Source organism: Rhinolophus sinicus, linkage group LG04, assembly GCF_036562045.2.
Source record: "Rhinolophus sinicus isolate RSC01 linkage group LG04, ASM3656204v1, whole genome shotgun sequence".
Lineage (NCBI taxonomy): Eukaryota > Metazoa > Chordata > Mammalia > Chiroptera > Rhinolophidae > Rhinolophus > Rhinolophus sinicus.
In genome coordinates, this window is record NC_133754.1 from 91,926,817 (window position 1) to 91,950,296 (window position 23,480).

General features: G+C 37.9%; 1 pseudogene; it reads left to right on the forward strand.

The window, feature by feature from the left end:
- The first annotated feature begins 2,549 nt into the window (after positions 1-2,549).
- Positions 2,550-2,867, forward strand: LOC109449822 (large ribosomal subunit protein eL36; annotated as a pseudogene).
- The last annotated feature ends 20,613 nt before the right edge of the window (positions 2,868-23,480 follow it).

The window sequence follows — 23,480 nt, forward strand, 5'->3', positions numbered from 1 at the left end:
TATTGACATTTTATTCCTTTTGAATCCATGAATAATAATATGTATCAGGTAAGATTTCCAGTCAAGATGGCTGAGTAGGTAAACTCTGTGCTCACCTTTTCTCAGAACCACATAAATTACAACTAGACTACAGAAAAAGCATCATTGAGAATCACCTGAATTCTAGTTTAACTGAGGCCATAAAACTATGGACATACAGAAACTGCTAGGACACCTAGAAACTGGTCGGAAAGCAGAGACACTGAACAGTCCCACACCCATGTGTGACCATTAAAAATCGGGAGTGATAACTCAGCTGCCGAGGTCCCCCTGGTGGAGCAAGGGGTCGCAGCACCAGGCTCCCCAGCTCAGAGTTCCAGGGCCTGGGAGAGAAGTCCCCATAACTTCCGGCTGTGCACACCAGCAGAGATTGTGGCTAAGTGATATGGAGGGCGTCTACAGTCCTAGGCACTCCTCTTAAAGAGTCTGCACACAGACTTACTCACTAATGCACTCACGCTCTCTGAGCTCCTGTGCTGGGGCAGCAGTTCAAAAGACACCAGGGATATATAGGGAGGATTTGAATTGTGTAACTTCAGAGCAAGGGTTTGAGGGGCAGCTTTCTCTTGGAGGGAGGACCTGGTGGAAGCCATTGATTTTTGGTGAGCTCTCCCATCTCCCTGATTGCAGATACAGGTGGACATTATATCTGAGTCTCCATCATACTGGCTATCACCTTTCATCTGCCCCACCCTAGTGATTCCCTGAGACACCATCCAACTTTTGGGCCACCCAAGCCACTGCAAGTGACTTTTCCATAACCTGCCTTAGCTCATGCTGCAGACTTTCCTAAAGTCTCTCAAAGGTTCACGAAACCCAAAAAAGCAGCATCTGTTTTCAGTGTGTCCCAGACCTCTGGCTGAGAAGCCTAAATCAGCACTGGTGGCAGCCAGCCTTAATTCACAGATTGGCTTCTCAAAGTACCTTCAAGCCCAGGGTGGGTGGTGGCCACCTGTGGTTTGCTTTGTGGCTCATACCAGGTGGCACCAGGCAAGGCACAAGCTGCACTGAAACTTAGCCTGTGGTGAGGCACCTTTCAGTAGCCCCCTGGTCTGGCACACCCAGTGGCCAGCTTTGGACCAAGCCAGAACATGACTTGGCTGCCTCCAAGGACAACACACACAAAGGGCAAACTGGGCAGGCATCAGAGCCCCACTAAAGTGAACCCTTCTCTGTAGGGTCAGCCCTTGCACAATACCTCCTCCACTATAGTCAAAACCAGTTCTTACAATAAATCAGCCTGAGGGTTAATCCCTCCTATTAACGTGCAAACAGCAACCAAGGCTTAACTACAACAGGAAAACACATACAACACACACAAGGGACACACCTGCAGCACCCAGCTCTAGTGACCAGAGGGACTGTACCACTGGGTCCTACAGGAGACCTACTACATAATACCACTCTACTAAGACAAGGAGGCATAGCAGCACTACATAGAAATAAACACAAAGAGGCAGCCAAAATGGGAGACAAAGAAACATGTCCCAAATAAAAGAACAGAACAAAGCTCCAGAAAAATAAGTAAACAAAATGGAGACAAGCAATCCACCAGACACAGTGTTCTATTCACTGGTTATAAGGATGTTCAATGATCTCAGGGAGAACTTCAACAAAGAGATAGGAAAAATAAAAATAGTGATAGAAAACATAAAAAAGAAACAGTCAGAAATGAATAATACAAAAACTAAAATGAAGAATACAGTAGAGGGAATCAATAGTATATTAGATGAATCAGAGGATCAAGTCAGCAATTTAGAAGATAACATAGCTGAAAACACCCAATTAGAACAGCAAAAAGAAAAAAGAATCCAAAAAAAAAAAAAAAATGAAGACAGCTTAGGGGCCTCAGGAACAACATCAAGCATACCAACATGTGTATCATAGGAGGACCACAAGGAGAATGAGAGCAAGGAATTGAGAACCTATCTGAAGAAATAATGATGGAAAACTTTCAACCCTGGTGAAGGAAATACATATACAAGTCCAGACAGCACAGAGTCCCAAACAAGATGAACGCAAAAAGGCCAACATCAAGACACATCATAATTAAGATGCTAGAGGTTAAAAACAAAGAGAACCTTTAATACAACAAGAGAAAAGCAGTTAGTCACCTACAAGGGAGCTCCCATAAGACTGTCTGCCAATTTCTCAACAGAAACTTTGCAGGCCAGAAGGGATTAGCAGAACATATTCAAAGTGATGAAGAAAACATAAGGCTCTACAACCAAGATTACTCTACCCATCAAAGCTATCATTTAGAATCGAAGGACAGATAAAGAGTTTCCCATACAAGAATAAAACTAAAGGAGTTCATCACCACAAAACCAGTATTACAAAGAGTCTTAGAGGGACTTCTGCAAGCTGAAAAGAAAAAAGAAAGAACAAAAATATGAATAATAAAACGGCAATAACTGTATATGTAGCAACAATTACTTTAAATGTAAATGGATTAAATACTCCAATCAAAAGCTAGGGTGGCTGCCCTTTCAGCCGTGCCAGCAGTAGCCATGTCTCTGCACTATCCCATGGCCATAGGCCTCAATAAGGGCCACAAAGTAACCAAGAACGTCAGCAAGCCTAGGCACAGCCACTGCCACAGAGACCTCAACAAACATACCAATTTCATGCAGGACATGATCCCAGAGGTGTGCAGCTTTGCCCCCTATGAGCATCATGCCATGGAACTGCTCAATGTCTCTAAGGACAAGTGGGCCTTGAAGTTCATCAAGAAAAGGGTGGGGACACACATCCATGCCAAAAGGAAGAGAGAGGAGCTGAGCAATGTCCTTGCAGCCATGAAGAAGGCAGCAGCCAAGAAGGAATGAAACCCATCCCCTCTGTGTGTAATAAAACCTATTCAGGGGGTGGGGGAAGTTAGGGTGGCTGAATATATGAGGAAACAAGACTCTTAAATATGCTGCCTACAAGAGACTCAGTTCAGACAGAAAAGCACACACAGACAGAAAGTAAAGGGATAGGAAAAAGATATTTCATTAAAATGGAAACAAACCAAACAAACAAACAAAAAAGCTGCAGTAGCAATACTTATACCAGAAAAAAATAAACCTAAAACAAAGGCTACAAGAGACAAAGAAAGATCCAGTAATCCCACTTCTGGGTATTGAACTGAAGAAGTCCAAGGTACTTTAAGGGAACATGTCCATCCATATGTTCATTGCAGCATTGCTTACAATGTCCAAGATGTGGAGGCAGCCTGGGTGTCTGTTGATGGAAAAATGGATAAAGAGGAGGTGGTACATACGAGTATATACAATGGAATATTGCTTGGCCAGGGAAGGGAATGGGTTCTTGCCATCTGTGGTGGCATGGGTGGACCTGGAGGGTGTTGTACTGAGTGGAGTATGTCAGACAGAGAAAGAGATGCAGTGTCATTTCTCTTATATGTGGACTCCAAAGAAGAACATAAACAAACAAACAAAACAGATACTAATATAATATTGTATCTCACCTGTAATTTAAAAATTAAAATTATTAAAGGATAAAAAGTGAATTTTTGGATGGGGACATCATAGAAATGGCAGTGTGAGGTGAGTCTCTTGAAATCTCCCTTGGAATCTATAACAAATTGAACAATTATAACTCCACAAAGGACTCCCCTCGCAGCAGACAGGCAAGACTAAGAGATGCACAACTGAAATCATCTAAAGGTGGGCAAATTGGATGGGTGGGGAAGGGGGGAAAGCGGAAGTGGGGAGAGATGCAGGCCGTGTGGGAGCAGGATGCAGACCAGAGCTGCGAGCTCTCTGCTTTCTGGAGCTATCACAGCTGTGGGAGAGGGAAGAACTCAAACTGCTAGGGCTCCACTGACGGCCCACCGTCCTGCCTGAGGGATCAGCATATAACATGGCTGAACCCAACATTCATGGCAGAGACCTTGGAGCAAAGACTGAGGGAAGAAGGGTGAACATGACGGTTTAAGCCATCACTGGCAAGCAGAGGAAGGAAGGCTTAAGGATGGAGCCTAGCCAACCCTCCCCACCTTTCCAGAGCTCGCCCCACCCCCACCTGCCCAGTGATAGAAGCAGAATGGTTTCAGTGTCACATCATAAGAACAGAATATTTGGAGTTCTGAGAACAGTGACCCAACTAGTTCCAGCAAAGGGGAGGAAGCCCTGGGTGTAGGATGGGCTGTGCTCCAACAATGGTCGCCACCATTGCTCTGGGTCACCTCTCAGAACCCACCCCGCCCCTGCCCACACCTATCTGGGTGGATTCCTGCAGGAGTAAACAGAGCCGCTGAAACACACAGGCCCTGAAACTGGTGCAGTAAGAGCTTTGGAACTTCAGAAGCTCTCCACATCACCCCATGGAGGCAGTGTCCTGAGACCGAGGCGACCTGCTTGCAGAGGAGAAGCCCACCTTTCAGGGAATTCCCCCCATTGTGTGAGAAGCCAGAACAGTGCAGAGAATATTTAACATTACAGTGTGACAGAGAATAAAAGGCTGCAGTCAGAGAGAAAATAAAACATTCTACCAACACCTAACAGAAAGACCTCTTCCTATCATCCTGCTGTAGAACCCACTCCTGTAGATGCCTGGGAAGAGAAATAATAATTAATTGCCATGAATAACTAAAGTAACAAGGCAGTTCAGAAAGAAAATGAAAAGTCCCCAGAAAACGAACGTAAAGGCATGGAATATGTGACTTAAATGACAGAGAATTCAAGATTGCAGTTCTGAAAAAACTCAAAGAGGTGCAAGAAAACACAGGCAGTTTAGTGAACTCAGAAAGACAATCAAAGAACAAAATTGAACACTTTACCAAAGAGATTGAAATTTTTTAAAACAACCAAATAGAATTTCTGAAGATTAAAAACTCAATAAAAGAAATGAAGAATGAAATAGCCAGCTTATGTAACAGAGCTGACCAGGTGGATGAAAGAATCAATGACACTGAAGATAGAAATCTGGAAAAGACACAGATGGAAGAAGAGAGAGACTTAAAAGTTAAAAGAAATGAAAGAACTCTGCAAGAACTTTCTAACTCCATCAGAAAGAGCAATATAAGAATAATGGGCACACCAGAAGTAGAAGAAAGAGAGAAGGGAACAGAGAGTATATTCAAACAAATAGTCGACAAGAACTTCCCAAACTTGTGGAAAGAATTGGATCCTCGAATCCAAGAAGCAAATAGAGCACCTAATTACCTCAATCCAACAGGCCTGTTCCAAGACATATTATATTGAAGCTGTCAAAAGTTAACGACAAAGAAAAAATCCTCAAGGCAGCCAGGGAAAAAAAAGGCAGTAATCTACAAAGGAAAGACCATTAGATTATCCTCAGATTTTTCAGCAGAAACTCTACAAGCCAGAAGGGAGTGGAATCAAACATTCCAACTATTGAAAGAGAGAAATTATGAGCCAAGAATAATATATCCAGCAAAAATATCCTTTAGATATGAAGGAGGAATAAAGACCTTTCCAGACATACAGAAGCTGAGGGAATTTTCTAACACATGACTGCACTACAAGAAATACTGAAGAAGGCTATTTGACTTGAAACAAAAAAGCAAAAGAATACAAAACCAAGAATAGTATTATGAACACACAGACAGAGGCAGGAAATGGAAACCCCTACACCAAATAGGACACTATACACTTAAACATAACATACAAGGTAAAGAAGAAAAAAAACACTTTAAAAAGAGAGAGAGACACACAGACAAACAGACAGACAGAGGGGGGGGGGAAGACAACTTGTTGCTGCAGCACAGAAATCAACTCACAAATTGGGATAATATCTGACAACAAAAACATAAAGGGGGAGAGAGTAAAGGTCTGAACCCGAACAAGGGAATGGAAAAGGGAAGCATGCTGAAGGAAACGGAATACTCTAAATATAAAACTATCTTTTACATAAAGTTAATGATAACCTCTCAAAAAAAAATCCAGAACTGAAACATATAATATAAAAACAAGAAGAAACAGAGGGAAAAATCATAGAGTACCATCACATTAAAATAACTAACAGCAACAAAAAGGCAAAGAAACAATGGAGACATCTTCCTACCAGAAAACCAGACATAAAATGATAGGAAATCCTCATATATCAATAATCACCCTAAAAGTAAATAGACTGAACTCACGAATGAAAAGGCACAGCGTAGCAGATTGGATCAAAAAACTAAACCCAACCTTTTGCTGCCTCCAAGAAACACATCTCAGCTACAAGTACAAACATAGACTCAAAGTGAAAGAGTGGAAATTGACACTCAGGCAAATGGTATCCAGAGAAAATCAGGTGTAGCCATACTGATATCAGATGAAACAGACTTCAGGATAAAAAAGGTAACAAGAGACAAAGATAGACATTTCATAATGATACAACAAGAAGACATAACAGACATCAATATTTATGGCCCAAATCAGGGAACACCAAAATACACAAAGCAACTACTAACAGAACTAAAGGGAGAAATTGACCAAAACACAATTATAGTGGGAGACCTAAACACATCATTGACAGCTATGGACAGATCACCCAAAAGACAATAAATAAAGAAATATCAGTCCTAAAGGACACATTTGATGAAATGGACATAATTGATATTTATGCAGCACTTCATCCTGGAACATCAGACTGTACATTTTTTTCTAGTGTACATGGAACATTCTCAAGGATAGACCATATATAGGAACATAAAACTAGCCTCAGCCAGTTTAAGAAGATTGACATCATACCAAGCATATTCTCTGATCACAAGACTTTGAAATTGGATATCAACTGCAAAAAGAAAGCAACAGCACAAATATGTGGACATTAAACAACATGCTTTTAAAAAACAACTGGGTCAAAAAAGAGATAAAAGGAGAGATCAAAAGATACATAGAAACAAATAACAATGAAAATACATCCTATCAAAATTTTGGCGATGCAGCAAAAGCAGTTTTAAGAGGAAATTTATATCATTACAGGCCTATCTCAAGAAACAAGAAAAATCCCAGATAAATAACTTCACATTACACTTAAAAGAACTAGAAAAAGAAGAACTAGTGAAACCCAAAGACAACAGAAGGAAGGAAATAATAAAATCAGAGCAGAACTAAATGAAATAGAAACAAAGACAATAGAAAAAAATTAATGCAACAAAGAGCTGGTTCTTTGAAAAGATTAACAAAATTGACAAACTCTTAGCTAGACTCACTAAGATAAAAAGAGAAAAACACAAATAAAATCAGAAATGAAAGGGGAAGTTACCACAGATGCCACAGAAATACAAAGGATCATCCAAGATACTATGAAGGACTATGTGCCACCAAATTCAATGACCTAGAAGAAATGGACATGTTCTTAGAAACATATAGCGCTCTGAGGCAGAATCACAAAGAACTGGAAAATCTATTGGACCGCACAACAGTAAGAAACCTGAATCTGTCATCCAAAACCTTCCCAAAAGCAAAAGTCCGGGACCAGATGGCTTCACTAGTGAATTCTACCAAACACTCAAACCTGTCCTACTCAAACTCTTCCAAAAAATTGAAGAAGAGGCAATACTCCCTAACTCATCTTATGAGGTCAACATTACCCTGCTAGCAAAACCTGGTAAGGATAACACAAGAAAAGAAAATTACAGACCAATATCTCTGATGAATACAAATGCAAAAATCCTAAACAAAATTCTAGCAAATTAAATGCAACAATGCATTAAAAAGATTATATACATCACAACCAAGTGGGGTTTATCCCAGGGGCACAAGGATGGTTCAACGTCCGCAAATCAATCAATGTGATACATCACATAAACAAAATAAAGGACAAAATTCATATGATTATATCAATTGATGCAGAAAAAGCATTTGACAAGATACAATTTACGATTGTAACACTTACTGTGTTTATTAATGATTTATGATTTATGATTAAAACACTTATTAAAATAGGTATAAATGGAAAATACCTAACATAATAAAAACCATTTATGACAAACCCTCAGCTGATATCATAATTAACAGTGAAAAACTGAAGCCCTTTGCTCTACGTTCAGGAACATGACAGGGCTGTCCTCTATCACCTTTGCTTTTCAACATAGTGTTGGAAGTCCTAGCCAGAGCAATCAGGATACAAGGAATAAAAAGAGAAAGGAATAAAAGGCATCAAAATTGGGAATGAAGAAGTTAGTCACTCTTTGCAAATGACATGATACTATATATAGAAAACCCTAAAGACTCCACCAAAAAGCTATTAGAGACAATCAACGAATACAGTAAAGTTGCCAGGTAGAAAATCAACATGCAAAAGTCCATTGCATTCCTATATATTAACAATGAAACCTCAGAAAAAGAAATTTTAAAAAATCCTTTTGCAATTGCAACAATTAGAATAAAATACCTAGGAATAAACTTAACCAAGGATGTGAAAGACCTATACACTGAAAACAATAAGACATTTTTAAAAGAAATTGAAGAAGACACAAAGAACTGGAAAGACATACTGTGTTCATGGATTAGAAGACTCAACAAAGTTAAAATGGCTATATTACCCAAAGCAATATACAGCTTTAATGCAATCCCCATCAAAATCCCAATGGCATTTTCTAAAAAAAAATAACAAAAAAATCATCAGATTTGTGTGGAACCACCAAAGACCCCAAATAGCCAAAGTAATCCTAAGAAAAAAGAATGATACTGGAGATATCACACTCCCTGACTTTAGCTTGTACTACAGGGCAACAGTAATCAAAACAGCATGGTATTGGCAGAAAAACAGACACACAGACCAATAGAATAGAATTAAGAACCCAGAAATAAACTCGCATAAATATGGATGGATAATTTTCAAAAAAGAAGCCAAAAACATACAATGGAGAAAAGACAGCCTCTTCAATAAATGGTGCTGGGAGAATGGAAAGCCACATGCAAAAGAATGAAACTGGACTGCTGTCTGTCACCATGTTCCAAAATTAATTCAAATGGATCAAAGATCTAAACATAAGACCTAAAACAATAAACTGCGTAGAAGGAAACATAGGTACTAAACTTATGGACCTTGGGTTCAAAGGGGATTTTATAAATTTGACTCCAAAGGCAAGGGAAGTAAAAGCTAAAATAAATGAATGGGACTATATCAAACTAAAACGCTTCTGCACAGCAAAAGAAACCATCAACCAAATAAAGAGACAACCAATTGAATAGGAGAACATTTTTTCAAACAATGCCTCTGATAAGGGGCTAATATCCAAAATACATAAAGAACTCATACAACTCAACAACAAAAAAACAAATAATCCAACTCAAAAATGGGCAGAGGACCTGAATAGACATTTCTCCAAAGAGGACATACAGATAGCCAATAGACACATAAAAAAATGTTCAACATCATTAATCATCAGAGAAATGCAAATAAAAACCACAATGAGATATCACCTCACACCAGTTACAACATCTATCATCAACAAGACAAATAGTAATGAGTGTTGGAGAGGCTGTGGAGAAAAAGGAACCCTCATACACTGTTGTTGTGAATTCAGATTGGTGCAGCTGCTATGGAAGGTAGTGTGGAGATACCTTGAAAAATTAAAAATAGAATTACCATATGACCCAGCAATCCCTCTCCTGGGTATCTACCCAAAAATCTGAAAACATTTATCCATAAAGACAAGTGTGCTCCAATGTTCATTGCAGCTTTATTTACAGTGGTCAAGACATGGAAACAACCAAAGTGTCCTTCGATAGATGAATGGATAAAGAAGTTGTGATATATATATATACACAATGGAATACTATTCAGCCATAAGAAATGATGAAATAGTACCATTTGAGACAACACAGTTGGATCTTGAGATTATAATGCTAAGCAAAATAAGTCAGACAGAAAAAAGCAGAGAACCATATGATTTCACTGATATGTGGTATATAACACTGAAAATTACAAAGGAGCAAGACAAACAAATGAAGAAACAAAAACTCATAGACATAGACAATAGATTAGTTGTTACCAGTGGGTAAAGGGGGAGGGACATTGTAGAAGGTAAATGGGGTCAAATATATAGTGATGGAAGGAGAACTGACTCTGGGAGGTGAACACACAATGTGAGATATAGATGATGTATTACAGAATTGTACACCTGAAACCTATGTAACTTTACTAACAATTTTCATCCCAATAAACACTAATTTTTTAAAAAAGTGAATTTTTTCTTTTACAAAAGTAAAAAAAAATCTATACAACTTTGAATTAAAATAATCTACTTGATATCATAACAGTTCTTCTAAAACCAATTTTAAAGGATTTGTTTAAGCTTCAAGGCATTTTTTCAGGGAAGAGTTTAAAGGACCAACAACTATATAACTAATATATCAGTAAATGATCCTTTTTTCCCCTTCAAATAATTGTATACATGTCCTTCATCAAACCCAAGCATTGGAACTTTTACCAAAATTAGAGTGATGTCCCTGTGACATTGCACAGATACAGGATAACATTGTGGTAATCAGTCCCTTGCAGGCATTGCACATGAGGCAATTTAAATGTTGGTGGAGATAATCTATGGAACCAAACATAAAATCTAAAGTGGAAAAAAGCAGACCCCTTCTTTTCTGGAATGATAAGTCAGAGAAACAGGACAGAGTTTCCTGAAGATGTACTGGGAACCATGCTAAGGCCTGTGTTGATTGTTCCCAGAGGCTCCCTTGGCTTTTCTACCACTTCCTCTCAGATTTATTTTCCACCATACCAGTTCCCAGAGTGATTAGAAATAAATACTAAGGCCAAGCAAGTCCAAATATGTCCAAGATCCTCTAAAACAGCTTGGCACTTCCTGCTGCTTTCATTGGCAATTCCATGATGTGGGTTCCTAGGGAAGTTTTAATTTGAATCCAGCTAACACAATAACTTGAAATTTTGATTGATTCATTTTTAAAAGTATTTCTAGTTTTCTATTAGGAAAGACCAAGTTATACCACAGGTTAAGAAAGAGAGATATTTTATGTAGGTGTAGGCTTAAACATAGTGAAATAAACCATGATCTAAAGAATATGATTTGAGATGCATCACAGAAATCTAAATTATCTCAACATTTTTGTCCCTCTTACTTCCCTTGGCACTTCTCACCTTTTTATCCACCTTACTTGATATATTCATGTTAGAGTCCACCATTTTTGTTGAAAAAAATAAATCAAATTATCTCCAGAAGGCTGAAAATACATGCTACCTAGGAAGAGGAAGTGTGGGGAGGTTGCTTTGAAAGGGGGTTTCATCTCCCATTAAAGAATCATGGTGAATTGCTTTATGACACCAGCCATGTTTAATCTTTCAGAGCAGAAACTGAACAGAAGCTATATATGTCGCACTAACGTAGAGAAAATCATCTCATGTCTATTAGGTTGTGAACTTGCCAAGGGCAGGTCCAATTTAATATCTCAAACTCAATGTATGTTATCACAGAGTTCAGAGTCATTCCTGGAAATGGCCAGTGCAATACTAAGAGAAAAATATATGTAAACTTTAAAACAAAAGACATTTTGCTTTTCCCATATCAATTTCATCCTATGAAAGGTGTGATAGCTCTAAAAAGATTACATTCAGACTATTTAAAAAAAAAAAAAGTCTGAAGAAGAGTAAGGATCTCAAAAAAATCTGTTCCTCCATAAAAATAATATGAATGTCAAAATTGTTTTAAATCAACATTTTCAGAATTCTGGAAATAACTGAAAGCTTGCAAAAATCTGAGGAAATTTTATTCAAGTAAAAAGACTGAATAGCCGCAAGCTTTACAGCATTTTAAATTGGTCTATTCCCATTCACCTCACCCTAGTTTCACAGTGGCCATAAAAACCAACAGACTCACATGTCCTAGTTGCAAAATCCATAAACCTAGCAGCCATTAAAGAGAGAAGAATTGATTTGAAACTTCTAAAAAGAATCCCATCCCAGAAATTTGTCATTATTTGACCTGTCTTGTAGCTCCCTAGAAGCCCTCACTTGTAGGACTCACCTTTATTTGACAACTCAAGGCTTGTTCACTGCAAATAGGCTTCCTCCAGAGCCTTTATCCATCCGATAACATTCAACAGCAGATGTTTAACATTACAGCTGACTAAAACAGGGAGAACCGTTGGGGCAAACAAGAGGCTGACCAAAAAAACTACAAGGAAAAGCTGGGCAATGAGATGTCTATCATAGACCATAAAAAACTTCAGTATTATCCGGGAATTTAGAAGGCCACATGAATATGTCAGTGTATTGTTTATGATTTTTTAGCTTCTGTATATTTTGTTTTGACATCTTAAAAATCTTTTCGGCTTGAGAGAGACTGCCCTCCTGAGACTAGCCAATTCCTAGAGATTAGCAAAGGATTCGGGAGGAGCATGCCTTTGATGTGTAAACTAACCAGGCCAGACCATACACCGTCCTATGTGGTTTATGCAGCAGACAAGACTATATGCCTCTGCCTTACTCTGGATCCCAGGGCCAGGTACTGGCAACTAGAGACCCCCCCAATAGCCCAAAGTGCACTGGAAATATTCAAACTAGTCAGTCCTAACCTGTTTATCCTGATCTGTCTTGCCTTTCCTGAGAAAACCCCAATGAAGCCTCTGACTTAAACATTCCCTTGCTCCTGTTGATGTAGGATGTTCCTTAGTGTATGCCAGGTTTGTAGTTTCCTGGAGCCGAACAATGGATACATAGACCAAGGAGAGGCAAAGACTTGCACAAGAAGATAGTTTATTATAGCAAACAAAGAGTTACAGCTCCCAAGCGGCAGGGGGTACCTGAAGCTCGGATGCCCACTAGCTAAGGCAAAAAGCTTGTGTTTCTATACCTTTATTTCTTCCTGGGAGAGGGATGTTGGGATGTGGGTGCCTATGGGTACAATGTTTCCCAGACTCGCTCTACTGCTCAGCTTAGGGGAGACCACTGAAGCAACTCAGTTGTGCCAGACCATGATTGATGATATTGTTGCCCTGGTATGGGTGCCCTGTTACGGGTAAGTTCTGTTTTTTGTTTTGTTTTTGCTCAGTCTACCAAGGAATTTCCAACTGCCTGATTTCATACTCACTAACCTGCCTCACTGTTTTCTGTCTCCTGACCCAAACCTGGTGTTCCTCACATGGTCCTGTGTCGTGTTCCATGCCTTCCATTTACAGAACCCATGAATACAATAAATTTTGCTTTCCTGAGACTCTCCTGTGGCCCTTCTTACGGGTATACCTTACTAACCATTTTGTTAAAAAGTGGAGAACATCAGGGCTATGGGCATAACCAGAAAATACCTCAAAAGGCCCTAATGTCTCACCTCAGGCTGACCCCAAATCTCTGCACAAGCAGGAAATAAAACCTAAGGCAGAGCTATAAACTACTGGAACACTGAAGGCATGCCCCAGCTGAGAGGCAGAGCTGTTCAATGAAAGCTGAGAGATGGATTGGTGCAAGGCATTTAAGGATATGTCTAAGTATTAACTGACTACAAAGCTAACCAGGCAGGTACTTCAGTGGTCACATATGACAAAGAATAGAGACTTTATGTAATTACAACTGAACTAAATGAGCTTCCCAGACAAGAAAAACTTAAAGGAGTTCATCACCACCAAACCAGTATTACAAGGAATGCTAGAGGGACTTCTTTAAGACATAATAAAAATATATGAATAATAAGAAGGGTATATTTTTATCAATAATAACTTTCAATGTAAATGGATTAAATGTACCAATCAAAAGATAGGGTGACTGAATGCATAAGAAAACAAGACCCTTACATATGCTGCCTACAAGAGACTCAACTCAGATGGAAAGGCACACACAGACTGAAAGTAAAGGATAGGAAAAACATATTTAATGAAAATGGTAACAAACAAACAAACTGGGGTAGCAAAACTTATACCATACTAAATAGACTTTAAAACAAAGGCTGTAACGAGACAAAGAAGGATCCAGTAATCCCACTTCTGTGTCGTTATCCTAAGAAACCCAAAATGCTACTTCGAGGGGATGTGTGTATCTGTATGTTCATTGCAGCATTATTTACAATGGCCAAGATGTGCAGGCAGCCTGTGTGTTCCTCGATGAATGAATGGATAAAGAGGAGGTGGTACATACATACAATAGAACGTTGCTGGGCCGGGGAAGGGAATGGGTTCTTGCCATCTGTGGTGGCTTGGATGGACCTGGAGGGTATTGTGCTGAGTGGAGTGTCAGACAGAGAAAGGCAAAGGCAATGTAATGTCACTTAATGCAGAATCTAAAGAACAAAATAAACAAAATAGAAACAAGCTCATAGATACAGAGAATATTTTGATGGTTGCTAGACAGGAAGGGGGTTGGGAATGGGTGAAAAAGGTGAAGGGATTAAGAAGCAGAAACTGGTAATTACAAAATAATCATGGGGACATAAAATAAAGCTCAGGGAATATAGTCAATAATATGGTACTAACTGTGTATAGTGCCAGGTGGGTACTAGACTAGTCAGGGGGATCGCTTCTTAAATTATATAAATGTCTAATCACTATGCTGTACACCTGAAACTAATATAAAACAATATTGAATGTCAACTGTAATTTAAAAATTAAAAAGGGGGAACGGTGAAGGGGAATAAGAGGTCCAAATTTCCAGGTATAAAACAAATAAGTCATGGGAATGTAATGTACAGCATATGGAATATAGTCAATAATATCAATAATATTGTGATAGGCTGGTACGGTGTCAGATGGTTGCTGGACTTATCATGGTGATCACTTCTTTAGGTATGTAAATGTTGAATAACTATGGTGTGCCCCTGAAAGTAACATTATATTGTATGTTAGCTATCTTTTAATAAAAATAATTTTTAAAAATACGTCCTTTTTCTTTTTTGTGTCTTTTTCCTTTGATCCTTTGTACCTTTCACCCATTTCTTTGCTCTGGGTCAGTCCTGTTCTGGTTGTTGAGAACTAAGTGTGCTCCAGAGAAAGCTGAGCTAAGTAGGAGGTGAGAAGTTCTCCAAGCAGTGAGGGTGGAGAACAGCTGGTGCTACTTGCTTGTCTCAGTCTGAGAGGTTCTCTGCCTGCCTAACCTGAGATGCAGCAAACAGAGGCCCTGCAGGGCTCAGGAATTCCACCTTCTGGAAACAGACTAATTAGAAAGCAGGAGCCCAAATCAACACAAAGGCTACTTTGAAAATCCCTTCCTTAGCTTTTGTTTATCCTTCCCACTTTTAGAGCTGCAGGCATGAGGCCGTGCTATTTGAAAGAAGTGTATATAAAAGCAGTTGGAGTTAATATAAGCTAGGGAAAAATGGAATCATACCAGGCAAAAAAGTTGGCTGCCAGGTAAGAGGCTTGATTTGTCTAGGTTTGTGGATTTCTACCCATAGCACTGAGATATGAAGGAACTTTGCAGCAGCTAAAAATAAAAGATTTGGTATTTTAAAGGATGTTTCAATGCTACATTCTACTCTATTATTTTCTTGTATGTCATTATAGTTTTCATGACTTGGGACATAGTGTGAGGCTTGAAAAAAAAGAATCTGATGAATGTGAAAGAATGATTTGAGAAAACGCAAAACTAAAATTAGCACACTCTTCATCTGCAATGAGAAGTAGTATAAAGCTTATACTCATTCTTTTTCTGTTCATTTCCTCAAAGAATCTTTTAAATATTTGGGTTTTTGTTTTTTGTGTATGTGTGTGTGTGTTTTTTTTGTTGTTGTTTTTTGTAAAATAGAAAGGTCATAAAATTCCTTTCCTTTGCTGAAAACTTTTAGACTCATTTCCACTTTTTAAATAGGGTTTTGCAAATAGAAACGAAGCTAAACTATATCAAAATGGTTTTTAATCACATACAGTAATTTTAAACGTTCTGTAGAAAATTATAAAGAAAGAAATAGTTATAGGAGCCGAGATAATTGGTATTACTATGCTAATATATTTCCTTACATATTTTTTCATACATAACAGCACTTTTTACAGTTTGAGATACTATATACTACTCTTCTTTTTTTTAACATTTGTTTTTGTAAAATAGTAGGCATACAGAAAAACCCTCAAAACAACTATGAAACTAACAGATAGAGAGGGAAAACCCTCATAACCACCTCGCTATTACAATGCTAGGGCTATCAAATCCCATAATCAACTTCCCTTCAGGCTAAGTCTTTCTCATCAGGCAACTTTCCGTTCTGATTGTATTGCCCAGGTTGCCTGACCACAGGGAGAAGAAAGCACTGATGTGGGTACAAGTATTCCCTCCCCATGGGATTGTTTTCTTTTCTCATTGTGAAATGTTGTCATTTTTGTTCTAGATATCAGTGTTTTGAACTTAGTTTCTGAGAATCTCCTCCAGTGAAATGGATCTGATCTTGGTGCTACTAACATCACATTTCCAAGTCTGAAAGACAAAGGCCAGAAGTTGGCATGAGATAAAATCACCAAGGTAATTAATTATGAGGCTGATAGAACATGAGCCTACTGGCATTCCCAGGGCAATATGCCCTCTATCTTACCATTGGCTTAGTACACACTTGCTTTTCCCACAAACATTTTACTATTTTAATTTTGGAGGAGATAATTTGTCTACAAATTAAACTGAAGTTGCAAAACACAAAACAAAAAGCAAAACAAAACAAAACAAAAAACCAACCTGAGGGAAAATATAATTGCCCAGCAATCTGCCTACCTAGTCTTTAATTTAATTCAAAAGTGTTGAAGCTGGGCTCCAAACCTGAAATTAGGAGTTTACTACAGAGTCTGTCTTGGACTCAGAGAGCTACAGAAGACATATACTAGATGCATAAACAGCCTCTTCCTCTTTCCCCTTCCTCTGGCCTCCTGTTACCATTTCTAATCACCCAGATACACCCACTGAGTTTTCTACATGCACAAAACAACACAACTGAACAGTGGTTATCATTTCCCTTCTCAACAGAAACCAGGGTCAAATCTATACAGTCTCTTCATGGAAGCTTTGGCCAAATTGAGAGAAGGGGAGAGAGGACAGAAAATGTACTAAGAGATAAGTGATAATAATTACATTATACTGAATAAGAACAACTTGAAATATAATGAAAACACAACTTCCTTGGTCTTCCACTCCAATGGGGAAACATTTCCCAGGCCACTGGATAAAAATTCACCAGACTACATGATTTTCTTTCACTTTATATATGAAATAATTCTATTGCATGTATTACAGATATGTAATCTGTGTACTAAAAGTTCCCACTTAGAGAGTGGGTTGTTTAAAATTACCTCTGGACTCTCTGGGCCTGTCATGTCAAAAATTCACTCTCCCACAGGCTCCTCTGTGAGCTCTTGTGGGCCCTCTGGTGGGTCCTTCTGACCACAACTCCCCTAACATGGGTGGTGCTTCTCTTCCCATGGGCCATTCCCCACATATCCGCTCTTAAGTGCGGAGTCTCCTCACCCTCTTAGGTGGTCTTCTGGGGCAGCTTGTCTGCCCTTCCTGCCTTGCTGCTACTAGTTCTGTAGTACACCCACTCTCTCACTCTGCTCTTTTACATTCTGAAAATGAGTAAGGGAGTTTAAGAGTCTGAAACTGGTCCTTGAATAATCAACTTTGGAGACTCCTTCGGAGTGGTATGGCTCACACTCACTTTGGTATGTGCCTCAATTAAAACTTCAGTTTTAACATTCTGTTACTGTTTGTTCAATCGCTCAATAGTTAATTAACAAATGATATTGAGGACTAATTATGTGCCATGCTCTCTACAAGAAAATAAGATACAAAATTAAATATAATATGTTCCTTTCCTTGGAAGCACTCACAGTCTTTGATGGATGAACGTATTGGAAAGATGAATCAAGACATACATGTACATAAATAATTAAATACCATCTATAAGTGCTATAGAAGAATAATGAACAAAACACTGTAGAAACTCCAAGAAGAAAGCAATTTGTTCTCAGGGACTAGTAGGGTTATCTTCAGTAACTTCTCCATAATTAAATTATTTTTAATTATATGCCTCCATATGATGAAGGAGAAGAAAGGCTTTCCTTACATGTACAGAAATCTAAATCAGAGTTTATTTGTCAAATAAGTGAAACTGTTATTTTTTTGAATATACAGAAATTCATTGAGTTTTAGAAAGTCAATCCCTCATTTAGTGTTAACCCAATAGATAGCCTTTTAAAGCTAGTTTTTGAAGGAGGCAGTGTGGTACAATGGAAAGAGTATTATGAATAAGATTCCACTTAGAAGTCAACTTCTCTAGGAGAAAGCATATCCCGGACCACTAGAGCTGTGTTCTCATAGCACATTACCTATCACACAGCATTGTAACTGCCACTTCTGATTTGCCTCTCATATTAAATCATAAGATTCCTAGTGTAAGAGATCCTGACACAAACTCTTGTACATTGTAAGCATCAAGCAAAGGGTTTTTGAGTGGATGAATCTGTCAATGATTTACATGTCTTTGAATTTCTAACTGCCACAGTTCCTCACTTCCAGATAAATTTCTTTCTAAAACAGTTCATTGACAATGCTTAAAGACCAAAAAGAACAGCAAAAAAAGTGAATAATAATGTGAGAGCATGTGTCTCAATCTGGATCCAGAAAACATGATCAGCAAACCTATATATCAAATATTAGCTGATAATTTAACATTTCATTGATGATTTTCCCCTCAGCAATTACTTCATTTTTTTCTCTGCATCTTTTAAGCTCTGTTCAGTTGCTTTTATATTCATGTCTTTCTTTTCTATGCTTACTTTAATTAGCTTATGTATTTTATTATGAAAATAAACTTTAAGCCGTATCTTTCCTGTTTGTAATTTTTTATTAATTTTGTAATAGTAATTCTTTGTCTCCAGTGTGTCTCCTATTCTGGAGCATTTTTTTTCTTTTTCATACTTATTCTGATTTTTAGGCTCTTATCTTTGATGTTATCTTATTAAATTTATATTCTTTGACAATTCTTTAATGATGAGGTGATTTCATGGAGATGTTTCTTCTTTTCCCTGGGTTATGTTTACTTTTAGAATAATTTATTTTTTAATTTGTATTTTGCCTGCAATGATTTTTTTCTTTCTTTTCCCCCAACTTTTTCCCTAGTATATCTACTACAATTTATTTACATAGATCCCAGGCTGGCATACTGTTTTTTGTTTTCATTTGTATGTTGCTCATGCAAGGAGGTTACTGAGCAACTGAGTCAATTTCTGCATCATATGATAGAATTAGATGACTTCTTCCTGACTCCCTTTCCACACTGCACCTTCATAGTTCTATTTACTGCAGCCTCAAGACTTACTACTTGGGTTTGGAGAAAAGTCAGTTTCAGTTGTTACTTTGGCATATACAAGAAGTGATCAAACAATACAGTGAATGTTTAAATTTAAAAAAATGTATTACAGTAAAAGACACATTGCCATTAATCCCCTTTAAAATACTCCCCCTTGCTTCGCACACACTTATCCCATCATTCTTGTCATTTTCTGAAGCAGTTCTGGAAGTCCTCTTTCGTGAGTGTCTTTAGTTGTGCTGTCATGGCTGCCTCCATGTCCTGAATTGTTTTGACGTTGGGGAAGAGCCAGAAGTCACACAGTGCCACATCCAGTGAATAAGGTGGATGAGAACATACTGTAATGTTTTCTTTTTTAAATCTTTTATTTTATTTTTTTACTCAAACATTTATACTCCATGGGCTTTATTTTCATATACTCCCTTGATGAATTTAAGATTTTTTTATTAAAATATAGCTAACACACAATATTATATTAATTGTCATGATGATGATTTATGGCACACTTTAAAACACTCTTTCTCTCAACCATAGCTCACACCGGACTCCACCAAACAAGTTGAAACTTGCCACACACTGTTACTAAGATTCCACGTACTGCTTCCCGTATTGAAGATCCCTGCCTTGCTGTTGGATGGCACTTGGCAGCAGCATTGACCATATTTAGCGATCATAACAGAAAGGCTCCTGATATGACAATTTCTATCAAATAAAAACACTATAGTGTGTCCTCATCCACTTTATTCACTGGATCGGGCAGCGTGTGAATTTTGGCTCTTCCCCAAAGTAAAAGTGACCATGTGAGTACCCGTTTTGAATCAATTCAGGACATTGAGGCAGCCATGATAGCACATCTAAAAACACTCATGAAAGAGGACTCCTAGAACTGCTTCAGAAAGCGGCAAGAAAGATGGGATAAGTGTGTTTGAAGTGAGGGGGAGTAATGGCAATGTGTCTTTTACTGGAATAAATTTTTTTATTTAAACATTCACTGTATTTTTTTACCACACCTTGTAATTAAAAATAATTTAATTATGGAGAAGTTACTGAAGATAACTCTACTAGTCCCTGAGAACAAATTGCTCCCTTCTTAGTGTTTCTACAGTATTTTGTTCAGTATTCTTCTATAGTACTTATAGATTAAATTTAATTATTTATGTACATGTGTTGATTCACCCTTCTAATACTTTCATCCGTCAAAAACTATGAGTGCTTCCAAGGAAAGGAAGATACCATATTTAATTTTGTATCTTATTTTCTTATAGAGAGCCTGGCACATAATTAGTCCTCAATATCGTTTGTTAATTAACTATTGAACGATTGAACAAACAGTAACAGAATGTTAAAACTGAAGTTTCAATTGAGGCAGATACCAAAGCGAGTGTGAGCCATACCACTCTGAAGGAGTCTCCAAAGTTGATGAAGCTGTGAGTGGTCTTTGTTATCAAGATTGGGCTCTCTTCTGTCTTTGTGGATTTTGTTAAATAGTATGTAATCCAGTTCCCTCTTCCTAATCTTGAGTTTGCCTTAATACAGTGTAGGCAATTTGAAATTCAAACAATTACTCCAATTCAGCGTGAGTCCCTAGAGACTTAGCTCCATTAAGGTCAGCCTGAATTTTCCAACTGCATTTTACCTTTCCTTGTCCACCAGCCACTTCTATTCTCCAAAAGAAGAGGGGAAAGTGGGCTTTTGGGGGACAGGGGGGCATTTTGTTTCTTGGCCTCTGTGTTAAGAGTTCACAGTTTAGTGAAGGGAACTTTCTTTACCAGATGCTCTTAGCTGATTTCTTTCCCTGCCTCCCTAAGAAGATCTAGTCTTATAATAGATCTCCTCTTCTGCCTGTTGTTTCTAATTTCTATTTATTTCTGTATTAATGAGTATTTAGTATTTATAGGATCTTATTGTCTTCTTTCCTCCTCTTTCATCCCAACAGAAGGCTTCAAATATTGTAAACTCATTTTCCCCAACACTAAAAGGCAAACAGAAAACCTGGAGAGAGGTTTTTAATTTCAAGTGCATTTCCATATCTCCCATCGCTGCCCAATCTTCTCTCTGTCTCTCTTCTGCCACAACGGTTTGATGATGAATTTGATTTTTCAGAACTGTGTTTATCCACAGCCCTTTCCTCACTTCCATCTTCACCCTGACCTGCACAACAAATGTTTCTCTATAGGAAAGTCACAAGCTGCTCTGAGCATCTCCAAATTATGTTGTATTAACTCTTGGGAACATTGCTTGTTCTTTCATTAGCCACAGGCTCTTCCTTTGCATTGTTTAACTCATGCTGGCATATTTTCTTTCCAGATTCTTTTTTTTCCCTAATGATTTTCATTTATACCATTAGGTTTTGGAGGGGGAAGATTTTTAAATCTGGCTTTAGTTCACTGTCTTAAATAGGAATTCATTTATTTTGCTCTTAACAGGCCATAGGCAAAGGCTCCAAAGTCCTTGAGAAAGACTCTCCTAAGTTATAAAACCACCAAGAGGTTTTTTAAAAGATTTACATACATCTCAAAAAGGCCAAAAAAGAATTGACAATACAAATTTTCTAAAGTGCTCTAAGAAAAAGGAGATTGGGGGCCTAGAGTCAGGACAAATCTGTCTAAAGTCTAGTCAAGCTAAGGGGAGCCGTAAGCTTGACTTAGTCATCTTATTTGCCACCAACTATGACAGCATATGAAATGCAGGCTGCTGAATGCCTATCTCGTTCTCCTTACTTAACTTACTTGGTAAAATGTGATATAGAACTGATTGATCATCAAGGCCACAAGATAATTGAATAGATAGTTTCAGTTGTTGGTAAACAATTATACAGAGTTGTAGCTAGACCCACAAAGATAAAAAGATTAGTACAAATCCTCTGAAGTCAGAAAAACAAAAGTTTAAAAATTTCCTTTGAAGATCAACTTACTGCTTCAGACTTTCAAATTCATACAGCCAAAGGCTCCCAATTTCTCACTGTTCAGAACATATGAGTTTGGACAACTAAATTCGCGAACTCATCCTAGAAAAAGTGCTACATACCTCATTGATGACTATCACTACTATCACCTTCAAAGTACTCCTCTTGGGAAGCTACGGCCCAATGCCAGTGCCTAGTCCACTCTTCAAAGCAATTTTGGAATACTTTTTCTGAAATGGCCATCAGAGCTGTCATCGCATTACCCCTGATGTCCTGTACTGAATGTCATCAAATTGTCTTCCTTTCAATATTTCCTTTATTTTCAGGTAAAGAACGAAGTCATTAGGGCCCAGATCAGATGAATAGGGAGGGTGTTCCAATACAGTTATTTGTTTACTGGCTAAAAACTCCCTCACAGGCAGTGCCATGTGAGCTGGTGCATTGTCGTGATGCAAAAGCCATGAATCGTTGGTGAAAATCTCAGGTCATCTAACTTTTTCAAGCAGCCTTTTCAGCACTTCCAAATAGTAAACTTGGTTAACTGTTTGTCCAATTGGTACAAATTCATAATGAATAATCCCTCTGATACCAAAAAAGTTTAGCAACATCATTGCAATCAGTTCACAAACTTAATTGTCACACCTTGTATACAGACATTGAAAACTGTTCCTCAGTGATCAAGTATTTTTATTCAACAGCAATGAGTTTGCAAGGTTTCTCAGGGTATCATTGCTAAATGTGATTATCTTTTAACACTCATAAATTAGACTTCCTTTTACACATTTAAAACTATACTTTCATATTTAATTTTTATCTCAAATATATGTCCATACATATTTCTCAATTATTTATATTAATAAACAGAAGCAAGTGAAATACTTAAAACACTTTGTGTGTGTGTGTGTGTGCTCGTACTTCAAATTACCTGATAATCCAAAACTGTATTTTCATTTCCTTGCCTCAAAAAGAGAAAGTTTCTGGCTCTTTCCATCTGAATTTAAGTTACCTCCTCACTGCAGCACACTGTATAGTTGTAATTAATCTCTCCCTTGTTAACTCTTACTAGGCTTAGAAATTCTGGTTCATATTTTTAATTCTGAAGGACTTCTCCTCCTGAGACTTAATTCCATTCCATTCCATTCAATAAACACTTAGTATCACCTACTATGTGCCAGCCATTTTATTATTCACTGAGGTGCCATACACTCTCAAGGAGCTCATGGTCCAATAGGATTCAAATTAAAAATAGGAGAGTGAGAGATAGGGGTTAAATTTTTTTTAAAAAATAAGTGAAAAATAAACAATTCTACAAATGCTACCAATAAACTTCAAACC